This window comes from Macaca thibetana, chromosome 6, assembly GCF_024542745.1.
Source record: "Macaca thibetana thibetana isolate TM-01 chromosome 6, ASM2454274v1, whole genome shotgun sequence".
Taxonomy (NCBI): Eukaryota; Metazoa; Chordata; class Mammalia; order Primates; family Cercopithecidae; genus Macaca; species Macaca thibetana.
In genome coordinates this window covers 174,851,099-174,866,295 of record NC_065583.1, presented here as the reverse complement: position 1 = coordinate 174,866,295, position 15,197 = coordinate 174,851,099, and the positions used below count along the sequence as shown (strand labels likewise).

Genomic DNA, 15,197 nt, shown 5'->3' with positions numbered 1-15,197 from the left:
CATTGGAAAAATATTCTTCAGCAGTCTCTGCCAGTAAATTGACATGAAAAAGGAATAGAATTCACTCGACAACTTTTCCATGGTTTAATCCATTGCCCTGATTTTGAGACTTTAGGAAGAGCCAGCCAATAACACGAATCACAGTGTGTCATCTAAAAGGCTCTAAATTACAGTGCAGCAGGACGCCAAGCATGAGACAAACAATGGTCCTCTTGCCAAGAAGCAACCACCACCAGCCATTCCCAAGGGCCCAGACTCACGAATTCCACCCAGGCACTGATGAACACTTTCTTCATTGCTCAGGCCTGCAAGAGTGGTAGACCCTTAGCAAATGAGTCGGATTGAAGAAATGAATGAATTTGTGCACTCACAGTGGCTCCCATCCCAACCAGTGTGGCTCTAATGGGATCTTCCCTAGCCCTGTTTGTTCAGGTGCCCACCTTCCCTGCTCGTGGCCTCCAGAAAGGGTGACTGTATCCTCAGCTCCAAGGGTCAGTCCAGTTGGCTCAAGGCAGTCACTATGATCTCATCCCCGCCCCAGTGATCGCTCGAGTTTGTATTAGTTATCTCTTGCTACCTAACCAGTTGACTTAAGCTTTGGCAGCTTAAAACAACACACCATTATCTCTCAGAGATTCTGTGGGCTGTGGACGTGGGCAGAATTTACGTGGTTCCTCTGCTTCTGTATCTCCTTACAAGGCCACAGAGTGTCAGACAGGGCTACAGTCTCATCTGAAGGCTCTACTGGGGAGGGAACTGCTCCCAAGGTTACTTCTGAGGCTGCAGTCAGAATTCAGTTCCTTGAGGAAGTTTGGACTGAGAGTTTCAGGACCTTGCTGGTTGCTGCCTGAGTGTGTGATGTGATGCTGAGCTGAGATGCATGGGAAGTCAGTTCAGTGTTCCGGAAAAGAGTCCTTCACTGATAAAAAGACGCAGGAAGGGAGGGCCCCTTTTTCCCCGGACATGGTCATATCTCAAAGTGACCTCTGGAACAAGCGGATGTTACGCTAGGCTGAGGATGAAGCCAACAGGGAAGGGTGGAGCTGGGGTGAGCAGAGGAGTGGAACCATGCTGGGCAGGGGAGGGGAACTGCAGTGAACAAGGGAGAGGAATGGAACTGAGCAAGGGAGGGGAACCGCACTGAGCATGGGAGGGGAACTGCGCTGAGCAAGGGAGGGGAACTGTGCTGGGCAGGGGAGGGAAACCATGCTGGGCAGAAGAGGGGAACCGTGCTGGGCAGTTCCCCCTACCTGTAGGCTTCCAGTGTGGGTGGGAAAATAAGTCTATGTTGGGTGGAACAAATTTGAGTCACAGCCTCCTGTTGCTTGCAGCCAAAAATCCCTAACTGCTATATCTTGTGACCGTGTTCTAAATCTTCCTTATGTACCATTTTGGTGGCGTTTGAATCCTGTTAACCAACCAAACTTGCCAGCAGCATGTGGGACAGCTTCTGGGCTCCTTGGGATGGAGTTTGATCACTACCACTACATCAAATTAGTCAAGAATGGGTTAATAGTTTCCATTACAATTAAATAGCTACATTTGGTTCTTAGACTCCATTTTTCTTCCATGTTTAGTTGACTATCTTCTGCTGTGCTCTGCAACATAGCTAGGTACAGACAGCAGGGTGGTTGAGAGGACAGTGAGTATTTTTTGTTGTTGTTGTTGTTGTTTTTTTTTTGGGAGATGGAATCTCGCTCTGTCGCCCAGGCTGGAGTGCAGTGGCGCGATCTGGGCTCACTGCAAGCTCCACCTCCCATGTTCACGTGATTCTCCTGCCTCAGCCTCCCAAGTAGCTGGGACTGCAGGCACCTGCCATCACACTGGCTAATTTTTTGTATTTTTAGCAGAGACGGGGTTTCACCATGGTCTCGATGTCCTGACCTCGTGATCTGCCCGCCTCATCCTCCCAAAGTGCTGGGATTACAGGCATGAGCCACCGCACCCGGCCGAGTAGTTTTATATAAGAGGAGAGAGTGGGAGAAACAGAGAGAGGAGACAGACAGAGTAAGAGAGAGAGAAAGAAAGGGAGGTCACCTATCTGTATCACCTGCTGAACTGCATTGGCAATAGGCTGTGTGACTTGGATATTTCAGTTCCAGAAACAGCTCTTTAAGGATATTGATCCAGTTTTCCTGTGAGGTAATAGCTGTAGGGAAATGGAATGCTTCTTGGAGCTCAGGATTTGAACGCAGTTTGGTCTGGGGTCAAAGCCTGTGCTCTCAGGCACTACCACAGCTTCCCCTTCTATGAGCTCCCTGTGCACATTTAGAGCACCATGCAAGCGAGAGGCCCACCGGCAGGGATTGTGCCAATGTGTGTATGTGTTTGTGTGTGTGTATGTGTGTGTGTATATGTATGTGTATATATATATTAACATAAACATATGCATCTTATGAAAAATACTGCTGAGTATTGTATTAGGGTTCTTCAGAGAGGCAGAACCTATATATCTATATATGTAAATAGATATAGACAGATAGATAGATGTAGATGTATGAGAAGGGGGTTTCTTAGGAGAATTAGCTTGTGTGGTTCTGGAAGCTGAGAAGTCCCATGATAGGGACAGGTCCTCGGCAAGTGGAGACCCAGGGATGCCAATGGTGCAACTCCATCCAAGTCTGAAGACTCCAGAACCAGAGAAGCTGATGGGGTAATTTTCAATTTGAGGCCAAAGGCCAGAGAACCTGGGAGGCCACTGGTGCAAGTGGGATTATAAAGGCCAGAGAATGAGGAGTTCTGATGTCGGAGGGAAGAAGTGGAGTGTCCCAGCTCTGGAAGAAAGAGCAAATTCACCTCTCCTCTGATTTTTTGTTCTCCCCAGGCCCTCTGCTGACTGAATGATGCCCCCCAGCATTGGGTCTTCCTTACTCAGTCCACTGATTCAAATGCTGATCTCCTCTGGAAGCGCCTCACAGGCACACCCAGAAGCAATGCCTTACCAGCTATCTGGGCATCCTTTAACCCAGCCAAGGTGGCACTTAAAATTAACCTTTACAAGCGTCACAAAAAATAAGGTGTGTTAGTTTAGAAACATTTTCCCATCTGCATGTGTTTTATGTCTGAACTACTGAGTGGCCAACACAGGGAAGACCCTGTCCACATGGAGCTTCTGTTCTAAAGGGCAGTGACATCACCAGTCCAGGATGGAGAGCAATGAGGAGGCTGCCTGAGACAGGTGGTTGGAGATCTCCCTGGAGGAGACTATATTTGAGCCAAAATCTAAAGGATAAGATTGAGCCAGAGGGTGGAGAGGGCAGAGTCTTGGGGATGGTGAGGGTTTCATTCCAAGAACTATGAGGAGTCACTAAAAGTTTCAAAAATACAGACATTTGGAATTTCTGAAAAAGATGAGTTGATTCTCACGACTTTGTGATGAAGGGATGGGAGATGAGCTAGACTAGGAGAGGGGAGAACGTTCAAGGGGCAGCTGCCTTCATCCAGGACAATAATGGGTGGGCCTGGGGCTGGTGGGGGAGAATACTAATGCTCAGGTTGCCACTTCCACCATCAACGGTTCAAATTTCTATGCTTTTTCCAGCTTTAGAAAGATGATCCACAAATTGCCCTTCTTATATCTCGCATTTTAACTCACAAGAGAAAGAACTATTCATTTGGAATGGATGCCCCAACCCAGCAGACACATAGAAGACCCATACCTTGCCCAGGCCCTGGGGATCCTGCTGAGGATATCAAGACAAATGAGATGTTCCTACCCTGGCACAACTCACCATCCAGAGCAGGAGTATCAGGGCCACTTAGTAGGTAATTTAATTTAGGGTTGGGGTTCCAGTGAAGCCAGATATAAGGAGCCAGTGAACCCTGAATCCATTTATGTGCTTAGGTAGAGGCATATTCACCATACGCTATTGATATGACTAGAGTGTTTGCCAATAACCAGGCATTCTTTGTGCCAGAGTACGTTCCCTTCCACCTTGGGGAATGGCTAGGAGGCTGGTTCTGGGGTGTACTTGGTGTCATTACTGGGCAGAGATGGTGAACAGCCCTTGGACAATTCTCCAGCCTTTCTCTCCCTAGCCTTGGAGGCTGTGGAGGCCTCATGTTGAGTTGAAGGAATCACAGGTTAGAAGCACTGGGATCCTTGAGTCGCAGCATGGAGGACAGCTGCCTTCGTGAGCTGTTACTGCTGACCCAGACCCACGCTAAACTTTGCTTGAATGACAAGTCCAACTTTGTTGAGGTAAATCCCTAGATTGGGGGATTAATTATTAAAGCAATTACTCTAGGTTATCTGGACAAGTACACCATAGATGAAGCCCTGCCTTGGTACCAGAACATTAAACAGAGATACGAAATGGCTGCGAGGAAAAGGCATATGTGTGTGTGCCCCAGGGAAGCCACAGGCTCAATCTCTCAGTTTTCATTAATCTCCAGGTTATTGCATTAGCTGTCATTTTCTTAATTAAGTCTACTTTATCAAGTTCTCCCTGCGTTTATTTAAATCTATTTATCTTGAAATTAAAGTACTTGAAATCCAACAGTAAGTTTTAGTATACTAATTCAAAAATTAAAGGTCTGAGTGGATTTATTACTAAGACCTATGTATTTGTGAGTGTCTTATAAAAATCAACAGCAATTTAATGTCTACCAAAACAAAAGTCAACATTCTTTGGAGGAAGATAACAGAATCCAGAGTGTCTGTAAAATATAATTCACAGTGCCTGGTATACAAACAGAAATTACTAGACATTCTCTAAAGATAAAAAAGTGAATGACCCAGATGTTGAATTAGCAGACAAAGATATTAAAACAGCTTTTATAAATATGTTAAAGAATTTACAGGAAATTATGGCAGATGGAGAATGTTAGCAAAAAAGAAAAAAAAAAAAGAGAGAAGTGAAAAGACTGAAGGAAAAACCCAGAAATAAAAAGTACAATGTCTTTTTTTTTTTTCTGAGAGGGAGTCTCACTCCCTCACTCAGGCTGGAGTACTGTGATGCAATCTTGGCTCATTGAAACCTCTGCCTCCAGGGTTCAAGCGATGCTCATGCCTCAGCCTTCTGAGTAGCTGGAATTACAGGCACACACAACCACATCCAGGTAAGATTTTGTATTTTTAGTAGAGACAGGGTTTTACCATGTTGGCCAGGCTGGTCTCAAAATCCTGACCTCAAGTGATCCTCCCGCTTCGGTCTCCCAAAGTGCTGCTGGGACTACAGGCATAAGACACTGTGCCTGGCAAAAAGTACAATTGCTTACATAAAAATTTTTGAAAAATTTAAAAGCAAACTGGACACAGCAGAAGGAAGGATAAATGATCTCAAAGACAGATCAATAGAAATGATTCAAACTAAAGCATAGAGAGGAAAATGAATGGAAAGAAAAAACAAACAAACATGCAAGCACAACACAGCAACCACATAAGTGGCACAACATCACTTCGTCTAATAGGTGCGTAAATTGGAGACCCAGGAGGAAAGGGGATACAAGGGGCAGAAGAAATAGCTAAACATACATTGGATAGAACTTTCCCAAATTTGATAAAAGATTCAACCCTACACTTCCTACAAGCTAAATGAACCTCCAACAGGAAAAAATAATAACAAAAAAGGACAACAAAGGGGATACCACAGGAACACTATGAAACCCCAGAATGAAGAGAAAAATCTAAAAACAGCAGAGAAGAATGAAAAGCTCTATTCAGGGAAAAACAATAAGAATGATGACTGACTTTTCATCAGAAATAATAGATGTAAAGATGAAAGAAGATGTTTTCTACTGGAATTCTATATTCACTGAAAATATCACAAACTACAAGGTTAAATAAATATATTTTTAGATAAACAAAAGCTAAGGCAATCATTTGCCATGAGACCCGTATACTAGAAAGGCTAAGTGATTGTAAAAACAATGAAGAGCAGTGAAAATGATAAATATCAGATAAATAAAAACACTATTTTTTTGCCAATTTTCTTAACGAGAATCTACTGAATAAACAAAAATAATTTAAAAATTTGTCGTGAGTTTTATAACACACATAGAAATATATGTTCAAAAATTTGTCGTGAGTTTTATAACACACATAGAAATATATGTTCAAAAATTTGTTGTGAGTTTTATAACACACATAGAAATATATGACAAGAGTAGTACCCAGGTCTCAAAGGGAGGAAAACAGTGCCATGCAGGAAGTGATATGATATTAGGTACACTGGGATAAGTTAGCAATGCATGATGTGAGTATTAGAGCAACTGCTAAAATTTGAAACAAAGAAGCACAGCTGCAAAACAAATGGGCATTTGATAAAACACATCAAAGTTTATGAGATTCAACTAAAACAGTGGGTAGGAAGAAACACAACATTTTAGTATGTGTAAAAACAGAACATATCAGAATCTGTTGGGTGTACCTAAAACAGTGCTTTGAGGGACATTTATAGTATTAGATGGATATAGCAAAGAAAAAGAAAAGTGAAAATCAGTTATATTTTCTCTTTAGGAGGTTAGAAGAAAAAAAGGAATGTAAGTCTAAGAAAATAGAAGAAAATAATAAAAATAAGAGAAAAAAATCAATAAAATAGAAACCAGAGGGGTAATAGAAAAAATTAAACAAAGCTGTAAGTTGATTGCTTGAAAAGTTAATAAAATTGATATGCCCCCAGAGACTCAAAAAATGTTAGAAGGCACAAATTACTAATTTCAGGAAGCAAGAAGGGGAATATTCCTACAGATCCTCCGGACGTTAAAAAGAATAATTAACATATGTTATGTCCATTTTCAAATGTGTACACACCACATTCAGCATGCTCAAAACCAAACTCATACTATCCTCATTTTCTTTTCATATTAGTCCTATCCCCTGAGATTGTTTTTACTCTTTCATTGTCCTTCTCTTATATTTACACATACATTTATTTACTTATGTATTCTTGGACCCTAATAGCTAGCAAATATCTAAATAGTGGTGAGTGTGTTTGGTGATAGTCACTACAGAACACAAAAATGACTAATATACACAGAGTCTGGTTTTGCACAAACATCTAGTTCCTGCTAAGATGGTGAAGTTGCACAGGCTTCTGGTTCCGTCCCTCAAAATAAACCCTGAAAATAGACAGAACGTAGAGAGCAGCAGGCACTCCAGTGTGGCAGACAGCATCCAAGTGGCCACAGCGTTCCACACCTCTTCCCCTTGGAAGTAGAGTTCGTATCTGTATCCTGGAGGCTGGCTTGGCCACCTGACCTGCTTTCCCTAAGGGAGCTTTACTAGATGTGACTTAAGCAAATGCTTGAAATGCGCTTGCACCTGGGGCTTTCACTTTCTGGCCGATGGGGACTCCTTTGCCACTGTGTGAATAAGCCTGGGCTGGCCTACCAGGGACACGTAGTCCAGCCAACTGGCAGCACCACTGCTAGACATCAAGGTAAGCCATCCTGGACCCTGGAGAGATGCCAGTGGACCCCTGGATGAGCCCACTCAAACTGCCAGTCTGTGAAATCATGAGTAATTTGGAGGAGCTTTGTTATACAACAATACGTAACTGATAAATCCATAAAAAAAACCATGATAATTTAAAAAATAGAGATAAAACTCTGGGGATATTAAAGTCTCTCTTGAACTGGAGTATGTGGGGAGGTGGGTGCTTGCAGCCTGCTTTTAAAAAACGACCAAGCAAATCACATTTTAACTGCCAGTTTGATATGATTGTATCCTGGAATGCCAGGTACAACCTTACCAACTGAATTAGGAATTATATTCAGATGCCTATGAAGAAAACCCAAACAAAAATGGCTTACTTATATAAGCCAGTCTGGAGGTACAAAGTCCAAGGCAAATCTCTCTACCATATGAAGTCATTGGAAAATGAAGCTGCTTCTGTCCTCCCGTTCTAGGATCCTGGTGCACAGGTGTTATGGTCAAGGTCGCCCTGTGGTCCAAGATGGTTACTGGAGTGCTGGCCATTACATCTGTATTCCAGGCAGTGGGAAAGTTAGGTGAGGCCTCAGGGGTACACCTTCCGGCTGTAGAGACCTCCTTTTTACCACCACCTTGTGTTTATATTAATATAACATCTTGCTCTTTATTTTCTATCATAATCTCCTATTTATTTTCTATATAAACAAGTGAAGTCTTTCCTTTGGGTATTTGCTGGTTACTGTTTCTCTTGTCTTCCCTTTGGTAAGTTTTTGCCTTCTCGTTACGTATACACACATGCACATGCACACGCACATGCATGCTCACACATGCAAATGCACACACACATACACACATGCACAGTTGGGAACTGAGTTCGAAAACACAATGTCTTTGCCTCCAAGAGCAGAGAAATTAAACTCTTCCCTTAAAAATGAGAAAGTAAGTCAGCGTTGTGAGACCCAGCCTTCCCTGGGTCATACAGGGTTCTGTTTCCTCCAGCCTAGGGGATGTCCAGGTGGTGGTCACAGAGCGGTCAATGCCTGTGAAGAGGGGCTGGTCCCACTGGATGGGGCCTCAACAGAACGAATGCCCGAGGCTGCCAGTGGCACAGCAGGGCTGATGGGGGCAGCAGGGCACTGGGTTTGCCTTTGGCCCCAGCAGAGATGAGTGCCTCCAGGTTAGTATCCGTTGGACTTACCTTCTCCCTCCTGTCTATCATCAGGACCACTCACACATTGCTCTGCCAACAACTGGTCCTTGCCCTTCCTCCCACTGTCCAGGCACTTGGGTCTTGGCATCTTACACCAGTGTCCTAATTGCTGACCCTTTGCCTGCCCCTGGTTGGGTGTGGGCTCACCTGCTTAGCGCTGGCAGTTCTCTGTGGTTTTATCCACTAATGGGCACTCATATGCAGTGAACATCTGGAAAATGAAGTGGACATTGTCTGGAGTCATTGTGTGGCTTTCTTTGGGGTCGGCAGATCTGGGTGTGGACCCACAACCTGATGCTTTAGTCATTCAGTATTCACCAGCCACTCCCCCATGCCTGGACCCAGCAGGAGCTGGGCAGCACCGTGAGCCTCAGTTTCTCCTTCTGTGAAGTGCAGATTGTCAGCAGGTCCATCTAAGGTTCATCTGTCCTGAGGATGACCAGAGCTACCCACATGGAACCCAGCAGGCAGAGACCACACGTGACACACGCTTCTTACTGCAATACTCGCTGGGGAGGATCTGGCCCCAGCAAGCGCTTTAAGCCTCCATCCATGAGCCTGAAGATCATGCAGTCCCCAGAGCAAGGCTCTGCCAGCCTGAGCGACCCCTTTCCTTCCAGCGACCTGGTGTCCTCACTAGTGTCCTTCCTGCAGGTGACACCTTCTCCTTGGGCCTGCTTGTCTTTTTCTGCAGTGGTGTCCAGCAGCTCAGCTCCCCATCCCGACGGCTGCTGCATTTCTTTCCCTTCCCTAGGTTGGCCCCTGCCTCTCTGATCCACACTGCCCATTGATGTCCCCTCACTCCACCTCTGGCTGTTTGGAACGCTTTGCTCTTATGTTCTCTTATTCTCTCTTAGTCACTGTTTTCATATTTTTGGCGGAGATCAGAGACCACGTGGGGCATCTAGTAAAACTACAGAGCCATTCTAGAAAAATATACATCCCTAAGAATTTGCACAAAACTTTTGCACATCACTTCAGAGAGTCTACGGCCTGTCAGGGATGTGTCCGTGGGCCTCGGCTGAGGGACCTCTGGCACGTGACATCTGAGCCCGTGCTGTGGGTCAGTCCAAGGCCGGGGACCCTGCAATGGGCCTGTGGTGGATGAGGAAAAAACAGCTCTGGGGATAGAGTCTTGGGCCACATGGCTGCTCACTTGCCAACATGTCGTGTCACCCAGGTGGGGATCCGGTCATTACCACGGATGGTTCTTGGGCCTCTGTGGAGGAGCCCTGCACCTGCCCAGGCCCGTGTCTGACTCCAGATTGTGTGCTCTGTGGGAAGAGCCCAGCAGAGCCCTGCACCTGCCCAGGCCGGCGTCTGACTCCACATCATGTGCTCTGTGGGAAAAGCCCAGCCAGCCATGCACAGCCTCCTGCCTTGAAATATCTGGGCCTTCCAAAGGAGAGGAGAGGGTCCACCACCGGCAGGGTCAGAGCCCAGCGTTGTCTCTGCAGGTCTCCTGTATATGCTGGAAGGCGGCCTGTGCTGGGTGAACAAGTCCTCTCTGAAGCATGACTTCAGGGGGCAAGCGAGGTGCCAGCCAGGCCCGCCCCAGCAGCTGGTCCTGCACACACCTTTGCCCACCATCGCTGAGAGTCGGACTTCTGATTGTGAAGGTTCTCCCCAAACTTGAGCCAGAGGAATAAACATTTAACTTGTGGGAATGTAGATGTAGCAGCACTCGTTAGAGGGACAGCCACACGGACCTCCTTTCTGGGAGTGGGTGGGGACAGAGGGAAGGGTGGGGACGTGGGAAGCCCTCATGGTGGCTGACCTAGGCCATTCCCAGTCCAGTCTGTTCCCAAAAATGCACTTGCCATTCCCAAGGCACAGACAGGCCTGGGGCAGCTGCAATTCCCCATGCTCGCCTGGAGTGAATGCTTGGAGGGGTCCTTGGCCCCGTAGCCCAGTTAGGTGCCCTGGCCCCCCTGTGCCTCTGAGGTCCTGGCAGGGGGAGAAGCTCTGCTGTGCTCCCAGGCCAGGCTGGCAAGGGTGGACGCGTGACCCGAGGCCACCTGCTTGTCTTAGGGTCAGTGGCTTCCAGCCCTTAGGATGGGGACCCTGTGGGGTCTTTGCACGATCCTGATGGGTTTTCCTCTGTTGTAAATAAATGCATTTAAAGCAATTGCCAGGGGCCCAGCCCAGATCTCGGGCTGATAAAGAGCTGTGATTAGGGCCCATCTGAGGTCCCCTACTTAGGCTGTTTAGACAGGAAAGGTGTCTCCCAGGCCCCCATTCCCCGACCCTCTCCTTGCCATGCTGCCTCCCCATCCCATAGGAGGCTGCCTCCACCTGCACAGGTGACAACATATTCGGCAGTCAGTGTCTGGTGACGTTGCAGAGGGAGACCTGTCTTCAGCTCCTGGTTCCTCCCAGAGCCCCATCTGGCTTTGCTCCTTTCTCTCTAGGCCCAAGAGATGACTGTGGGGTGATGGCAAGAGAACTGCCAGGGCCAGAACTTGGAGCCCTGAGCCAACTTTGCAAGGTTGGCCACAGGCCTCTGTGCCCCCGTCCAGCTGGGGCTCAGCCTAATGCTGCCCAAGGACCCCCGGCCTGGCTGTAGCCCCAGGACACCAGCTCTTCCTGGAGATGGAGGAGGATGAGCCTGGGAGAGGGGACAGGAAGGCTGGGGCCTGCTGGGGAACGTCGACCCCATGAATGAGCCGGACCTGATGTTTGAGGGGACGTGTTCTGGGATGAGAAGGCAGGGAGTGAGGAGGCCCACAGTGTGCTCTCGGGGTGGGGACGAGAATCTGCACGTGGGGCAGTGGGGCTCATGTTACATTGGGTGCATAGTGTAACCTCATTTTAACAGCTGGGCTTCACCACGTCGTGGCGCATGGGAGCTCTGTGCCTTCTCACTGCTGGGGGATGTCCACGTGTGGCTGGGCTGCGCAGTGCTTCTTACTCACCAGGCGAGGTCACTTGGGTTGTTTGTGCTTTTTGGCTGTTGTGAATTGTGCTGCGGGAACATCTGTGAGCAAGTGAGAGAAGCCGTGTGTTGTGACATGGTTTGGCTGTGTCCCCACCCAAATCTCATTTTGAATTGTCATTCCCATAATCCCCACTTGTCATTGGAGGGACCCAGTGGGACGTAATTGAATCTTGGCGGCGGCTATCCTTATGCTGTTCTCGTGATAGTGAGTGAATTCTCATGAGGTCTGATGGTTTTATGAGGGGCTTTCCCCCCTTTGCTTGGCACTTCTCCTTGTTGCTACCATGTGAAGAAGAAAGTGTTTGCTTCCCCTTCCGCCATGATTGTAAGTTTCCTAAGGCCTCCCCAGCCATGCTAAACTGGGAGTCAATTACACCTGTTTCCTTTATGCATTACCCAGTCTCGGGGATGTCTTTATTAGCAGCATGAGAATGGACCGATACTGTTGTATGACAGCATTTATATGTGGTGTCCAGAACAGACAAATCTACAGAGACAGCCCATAGATAGCGGGAGCCGGGGCAGGGAACGGGGGAATGAGGAGTGACCACAGATGGGCCCAGGGTGATGAAAATGCTCTGAGGTTAGATCACAGCAATGGTGGTATAACAGAATTGCACGGCACACTTTAAGTGGCAGAATTTCATGTGAGTGAGCTACATCTTAAATCTGTTTTAAATATCGGGTTTGCCCTTTTCAGACCATGTCACTGAGAAATCCGAGGGCAATGTGGTGTGTGTTGGGTCTGCAAGGTCGCCACTGTTCTACTTCTGGGGAGGGGATGGGTTTTGGTTGAGGCCCATCTGTGTCATGTGAAGCAATGGAGTGAGGGCTGTGTTTTCAGAGGCGATGTCTACTGTAAATAAGCAGCTGGCTTCTGGCGTGTGGACATGGCCAGTGACAGGCACGTTGTGTTTAACAGGATGGCCTTGATGGTCCTTGGCCCTCAGGAGCTGGGCATGGGAAGGCCGTGAAAGATCAGGGTGCAAGGCCTTTGCTGGCAGCTCTGTAAAACCAAGTGGGTGCTCCCTGGTGGGGCCTGCGGCCACCCCTGCGGGGGGACACTGGCAAGCCTGCTTTGCCGCTCTTAGAGCTGTGAAACCCAGGAGGGGGTGGCGGGAAGGACTGGGGCAGAGGACAGCATTCCTCACGAGATGCCTCGATGCCTCTGGTGTGAGCTGCAGTAACACACATGTGCGCAGGGAACCAAGACCCTCCCGCAGCATTCCTGTCCCTCGAGACTCCATTCTCCTGCTCCTGGCAGACGACGGGTCCTTAGTGGGAAAGGCCGGCTTGGGCACAGGGCTCAGCAGAAGGGAGACCTGGCTCCTCCCACCTCGGCTGCACCTGGATGACCACCTTGGCTCCCTGGAGCACGGAGACACCTGCTGGGCTTTGTGCTTGGAGCTGCGGCTTGTCGCCTGGTGCTTGGCATCTTCTGGCAAACTCCACGGAAGGAAGGAACTCGTCGCGCTCTCGGAGACCTTGTTCTATAAGGAGCTCTCTTTTCTTTCTTGTGTCTGTGTTCCTGTACCTTTCTGGGTACAACAGTTAGAGATTCCCACAATCTAGCAAGCAGCAGTGCCTGCAGAGGTTCCAGGGCCTCTCTCATGACTGGAGTCACTCAGGGTTTGCCTGGGTGGGTCTGGGTTTATTGTGGGGGAGACGGGGGCATCACGACTTCCTCTGAGGCCACCCCTTCACCTGGTTAAAGGTGATGCACCAACCGTCGACTCAGACCCCTCAGGGTGGCACCGCGTCCACCTGCACACCCCACGGCCACAGCTACACGGACTCGGTCTTTCAGCTTGCGAGAGGGAACTTTTCCTCACGCCCGTGGTTTTTCACTTATTAAATCTCATATTTCAGGCAACCCATTGAGTGGAGCCTGGAGAGATGCGATTAAACTGCTAGTCTCCTTCCAGAAGAGGGATTGGTGCGCTTTTTTTTTTTTTTTTGAGACGGAGTCTGGCTCTGTCGCCCAGGCTGGAGTGCAGTGGCCAGATCTCAGCTCACTGCAATCTCCGCCTCCCGGGTTCACGCCATTCTCCTGCCTCAGCCTCCGGAGTAGCTGGGACCACAGGCGCCGCCACCTCGCCCGGCTAATTTTTTGTGTTTTTAGTAGAGACGGGGTTTCGCTGTGTTAGCCAGGATGGTCTCGATCTCCTGACCTTGTGATCCGCCCGTCTCGGCCTCCCAAAGTGCTGGGATTACAGGCTTGAGCCACCGCGCCCGGCCGGATTGGTGCTTTTATAGTAAACAGCAGATCTATGATTTCAAAGTGTATTTCACTCCCGAGTATTTCAATTACACAGTAGAATATTAGATGATAACTCGTGCAGTTAGGATATAGTGTGTGTCACCCACGTTACCAGGAGCGAACGCAGCAGTGCCCGCCGTGCGTAGAGGGCGTGCTGCACTGGAGCTGCACCAGACTCATCCTCCCAGGTTGATTCTAGGAATGCTTTCAAACAGTCTTTTCCACGCTGACCCCAGAACATAAAGATGATGTATACGCAGCATAAGCCGTTTTCATCACGTATGCACTTACTTTACGAAAAGGGATGTCAGACAGATTAGGATTTCTTTTCCGTGAGTCCCTTTCTCTGGGAAGATTATTTACAGTCGTTTTTAAATTCCTCTCTGTGCTGTTCCTCCAAAGGCAATGGAAAGCAATTCTGAGAACACAGCAGAAAATCAGCTTCTAATCAAGAAAAAACATTCTATGGGAAATAGAGATGTGCTGTTCTGCCCCAAAGAGATTCCCGCGGCCATGGGACCACCCGCCCCCAATTTGGAGATGCAGGTTTCCTTTCTCCGGCGCCACTTCCTGCCGAGGCTTGGCTGGGGCCTTGGAAATGCTGTCATATCTGGTAACGTCTGATCGTTGGTTGGGCCAGGAGGCTGCTGCGGAAGGTGGGGGGCCAGGCCGGCGAACGGACCCTCAGTGAGGTGTCTCCTTAGTACAAGTGGGCAGGAACTCGGGTCAAGGAACACAGTGACCAATGCAGACAATGTCATAGAACTTGTTTGGATTCCCGACACCACCATGCTGTGAGGAAGCCGTCGGCCTGAGGACAGGACACTCAGTGGGTGTGGAGAGGACACAGCAATAGGTGAGTGAAGCAGGCCCCAAATCCCAAACAGTGAATCCTTCCGAAACCTTTAGAAGTCAGGGATGGGCAGGTATAGCCACAGAGCAAGATGCCAGCATTTCTTTCCATGGATCTCTGTGGCTGTGCCCCTGTTGGACTCTGTGGCACACATTTATGGCTCAGTGGCCCATAGTGCAAGTCACTGAATTTTCTGCCTGATGTCCCCACATCACTGTCACCTCCCCCTGGGGTCCCCGCATCACCCTCACCTCCCCCGGGTCCCTGCATTGCTCTCACTGGGGAGGGGTGGACCAGAGGCTTCACACACCACGTGTCAGAATAGGGCTTTCCCTATTCTGGGTTCCCGCATCGGTCTCACCTCCTTTGGGGTCCCCGCATCACTCACCTCCCCACGGGTCCCCGCATCACTCACACCTCCCCTCCGGTCCCCGCATCACTCACACCTCCCCTCCGGTCCCCGCATCACTCACCTCCCCTCGGGTCCCCGCATCGCTCTCACCGCCACCTCTGGGTCCCCCATCACGCTCCCCACCCCCAGGGGTCCTGCAATCCCGTCAT

The 15,197-nt window shown here is 48.7% G+C and overlaps 1 protein-coding gene across 12 annotated transcripts in view; it reads right to left on the bottom strand.

Moving 5' to 3' along the window:
- Positions 1–15,197, bottom strand: part of MRPL36 (mitochondrial ribosomal protein L36) — a 1,017,194-nt gene that overhangs the window by 106,268 nt on the left and 895,729 nt on the right. Inside the window, exon 1 of one of the 12 annotated variants that reach the window (XM_050795349.1) lies at positions 531–534. The exons of the other annotated variants lie outside the window; for them this stretch is intronic. The gene's annotated coding sequence lies outside the window, so the exon portion shown is untranslated. Of the gene's footprint in view, positions 1–530; positions 535–15,197 lie in introns of those variants that run through there. 12 annotated transcript variants of the gene reach the window in all.